This window comes from Electrona antarctica (genome assembly GCF_951216825.1).
Source record: "Electrona antarctica genome assembly, contig: scaffold_264, whole genome shotgun sequence".
Lineage (NCBI taxonomy): Eukaryota > Metazoa > Chordata > Actinopteri > Myctophiformes > Myctophidae > Electrona > Electrona antarctica.
In genome coordinates, this window is record NW_027637488.1 from 78,983 (window position 1) to 84,190 (window position 5,208).

Sequence of the window (5,208 nt, forward strand, 5' to 3'; positions counted from 1 at the left end):
CCCAGCTCTGCCTCAAACACCTACACCTGTCCAAAGAGATTCTACATAAAGAGGCTCCCATTAAGTCCCATATAGTAACAGTGCAGGATGCACAGGTAAAAAAAACGGATCTACAAGCTACAACGCATGTCTGTTTTTACCCGTTGATAGCTTGTAGATCTGCTCTGTTTTTGCATGCCATGCAACCAGGTATTGCTACAGAGTGCATAACTGAACGAATGAACAAAAACAAATAGCAGATCTACAAGCTCACAATGCGTCGCAACGCGACACATTGTGAGCTTGTAGATCTGCTATTTTTCAATAGATTTTGTACACATTTTGTGAAATGGGACATTCTGCAATATGAGTACTTTTACTTAGTATTAGTATTTTTACTTAGTATTTTGATGCCGATACTTTTGTACTTTTACTCAAGTACGTTTTCAATTCCGTACTTTTACTTGTAACGAAGTACAAGTAAAAGTAAAAGTACAAATAAGAAAGTAAAAGTGTGAACAATTTAATAATCAGCCAAACATTCTCAGTATTTTTAATCCATAGCCTATAATGCAGTTCTGCTTGATCATCTTGGTATTGTCATATTCAATATGGGTTTACATATTCGAATAAATCAGCAATTTGAAAGCAGCGACACATCATGATTAGTGATGCACCGAATATTCGGCCGCAGAAAATATTCGGGAGAAAATGGCTAAAAATGCATTTTCGGCCTATTCGGGTTCGGCCCGAATAGGCCGAAAATATATCACCGAATAGTGTATGTAGTGAATGCAATTAATGCATTCAAAGGAGAAGAATAAATGTTTTATGGACCCATAACAGTGATTATTATTTAAGTTAAGTTTTGCCATAAACATTTATTTTGCCATAATCATGTAGCTTTAAGGTGCGGCCATGAAAGCAATGGTAGGAAAAAAGATATATAATATTAATCATATTCGGATATTCGGTTTTTGGCCAACTGTTTCCTATATTCGGTTTCAGCCAAGAATTTCCCTTTCGGTGCATCACTAATCATGATATTGATTGATTGATTGATTAACAGACAGTTAAATAAAACTATGTCTTGTTTCCATTGGAGTGTGTATGTTAGTGACAAATTTGCAATACTATGTAAAAACCATAAACATCATATACCTTTCTGTATGCCGCCCATAAACACATGGGTGGTCCTACACTATCCTATAAACACATGGGTGGTATGCCTACACTATCCTATAAACACATGGGTGGTATGCCTACACTATCCTATAAACACATGGGTGGTCCTACACTATCCTATAAACACATGGGTGGTATGCCTGTACTATCCTATAAACACATGGGTGGTATGCCTACACTATCCTATAAACACATGGGTGGTATGCCTGTACTATCCCATAAACACATGGGTGGTCCTACACTATCCTATAAACACATGGGTGGTATGCCTACACTATCCTATAAACACATGGGTGGTATTCCTGTACTATCCTATAAACACATGGGTGGTATGCCTACACTATCCTATAAACACATGGGTGGTATGCCTACACTATCCTATAAACACATGGGTGGTATGCCTACACTATCCTATAAACACATGGGTGGTATGCCTACACTATCCTATAAACACATGGGTGGTATGCCTGTACTATCCTATAAACACATGGGTGGTATGCCTACACTATCCTATAAACACATGGGTGGTATGCCTACACTATCCTATAAACACATGGGTGGTATGCCTGTACTATCCTATAAACACATGGGTGGTATACCTACACTATCCTATAAACACATGGGTGGTATGCCTGTACTATCCTATAAACACATGGGTGGTCCTACACTATCCTATAAACACATGGGTGGTATGCCTGTACTATCCTATAAACACATGGGTGGTCCTACACTATCCTATAAACACATGGGTGGTATGCCTACACTATCCTATAAACACATGGGTGGTCCTACACTATCCTATAAACACATGGGTGGTATGCCTACACTATCCTATAAACACATGGGTGGTCCTACACTATCCTATAAACACATGGGTGGTCCTACACTATCCTATAAACACATGGGTGGTCCTACACTATCCTATAAACACATGGGTGGTATGCCTACACTATCCTATAAACACATGGGTGGTATGCCTACACTATCCTATAAACACATGGGTGGTCCTACACTATCCTATAAACACATGGGTGGTATGCCTACACTATCCTATAAACACATGGGTGGTATGCCTGTACTATCCTATAAACACATGGGTGGTCCTACACTATCCTATAAACACATGGGTGGTATGCCTGTACTATCCTATAAACACATGGGTGGTCCTACACTATCCTATAAACACATGGGTGGTATGCCTACACTATCCTATAAACACATGGGTGGTCCTACACTATCCTATAAACACATGGGTGGTCCTACACTATCCTATAAACACATGGGTGGTCCTACACTATCCTATAAACATATGGGTGGTATGCCTACACTATCCTATAAACACATGGGTGGTATGCCTACACTATCCTATAACACATGGGTGGTCCTACACTATCCTATAAACACATGAGTGGTATGCCTATACTATCCTATAAACACATGGGTGGTATGCCTGTACTATCCTATAAACACATGGGTGGTCCTATGCTATCCTATAAACATATGGGTGGTATGCCTACACTATCCTATAAACACATGGGTGGTCCTACACTATCCTATAAACACATGGGTGGTATGCCTGTACTATCCTATAAACACATGGGTGGTCCTATACTATCCTATAAACATATGGGTGGTATGCCTGTACTATCCTATAAACACATGGGTGGTCCTATACTATCCTATAAACATATGGGTGGTATGCCTGTACTATCCTATAAACACATGGGTGGTCCTACACTATCCTATAAACACATGGGTGGTCCTACACTATCCTATAAACACATGGGTGGTATGCCTACACTATCCTATAAACATATGGGTGGTATGTCTACACTATCCCAGTTCACTCCCATAAACATATGGGTGGTATGCCTACACTATCCCAGTTCACTCCCATATGGGTGGTATGCCTACACTATCCCAGTTCACTCCCATAAACATATGGGTGGTATGTCTACACTATCCCAGTTCACTCCCATAAACATATGGGTGGTATGCCTACACTATCCCAGTTCACTCCCATAAACATATGGGTGGTATGCCTACACTATCCCAGTTCACTCCCATATGGGTGGTATGCCTACACTATCCCAGTTCACTCCCATATGGGTGGTATGTCTACACTATCCCAGTTCACTCCCATAAACATATGGGTGGTATGTCTACACTATCCCAGTTCACTCCCATAAACATATGGGTGGTATGTCTACACTATCCCAGTTCACTCCTATATGGGTGGTATGTCTACACTATCCCAGTTCACTCCCATAAACATATGGGTGGTATGTCTACACTATCCCAGTTCACTCCTATATGGGTGGTATGTCTACACTATCCCAGTTCACTCCCATAAACATATGGGTGGTATGTCTACACTATCCCAGTTCACTCCTATATGGGTGGTATGTCTACACTATCCCAGTTCACTCCCATATGGGTGGTATGTCTACACTATCCCAGTTCACTCCCATATGGGTGGTATGTCTACACTATCCCAGTTCACTCCCATATGGGTGGTATGTCTACACTATCCCAGTTCACTCCCATATGGGTGGTATGCCTACACTATCCTAGTTCACTACCATATGGGTGGTATGTCTACACTATCCCAGTTCACTCCCATATGGGTGGTATGCCTACACTATCCTAGTTCACTACCATATGGGTGGTATGCCTACACTATCCTATAAACACATGGGTGGTATGCCTACACTATCCTAGTTCACTACCATATGGGTGGTATGCCTACACTATCCTAGTTCACTACCATATGGGTGGTATGCCTACACTATCCTATAAACATATGGGTGGTATGTCTACACTATCCCAGTTCACTCCCATATGGGTGGTATGCCTACACTATCCTATAAACATATGGGTGGTATGCCTACACTATCCTATAAACATATGGGTGGTATGCCTACACTATCCTAGTTCACTCCCATATGGGTGGTATGCCTACACTATCCTAGTTCACTCCCATATGGGTGGTATGCCTACACTATCCTATAAACATATGGGTGGTATGCCTACACTATCCTATAAACATATGGGTGGTATGCCTACACTATCCCAGTTCACTCCCATATGGGTGGTATGCCTACACTATCCCAGTTCACTCCCATATGGGTGGTATGTCTACACTATCCCAGTTCACTCCCATATGGGTGGTATGCCTACACTATCCCAGTTCACTCCTATATGGGTGGTATGTCTACACTATCCCAGTTCACTCCTATATGGGTGGTATGCCTACACTATCCCAGTTCACTCCCATAAACATATGGGTGGTATGTCTACACTATCCCAGTTCACCCCCATATGGGTGGTATGTCTACACTATCCCAGTTCACTCCCATAAACATATGGGTGGTATGTCTACACTATCCCAGTTCACTCCCATATGGGTGGTATGTCTACACTATCCTATAAACACATGGGTGGTCCTATACTATCCTATAAACATATGGGTGGTATGTCTACACTATCCCAGTTCACTCCCATATGGGTGGTATGCCTACACTATCCCAGTTCACTCCCATATGGGTGGTATGTCTACACTGTCCCAGTTCACTCCCATATGGGTGGTATGCCTACACTATCCCAGTTCACTCCCATATGGGTGGTATGCCTACACTATCCCAGTTCACTCCTATATGGGTGGTATGCCTACACTATCCTAGTTCACTCCTATATGGGTGGTATGTCTACACTATCCCAGTTCACTCCTATATGGGTGGTATGTCTACACTATCCCAGTTCACTCCTATATGGGTGGTATGCCTACACTATCCTATAAACATATGGGTGGTATGCCTACACTATCCTATAAACATATGGGTGGTATGTCTACACTATCCCAGTTCACTCCTATATGGGTGGTATGCCTACACTATCCTAGTTCACTCCCATATGGGTGGTATGCCTACACTATCCTATAAACATATGGGTGGTATGCCTACACTATCCTAGTTCACTCCCATATGGGTGGTATGCCTACACTATCCCAGTTCACTCCCATATGGGTGGTATGTCTACACTATC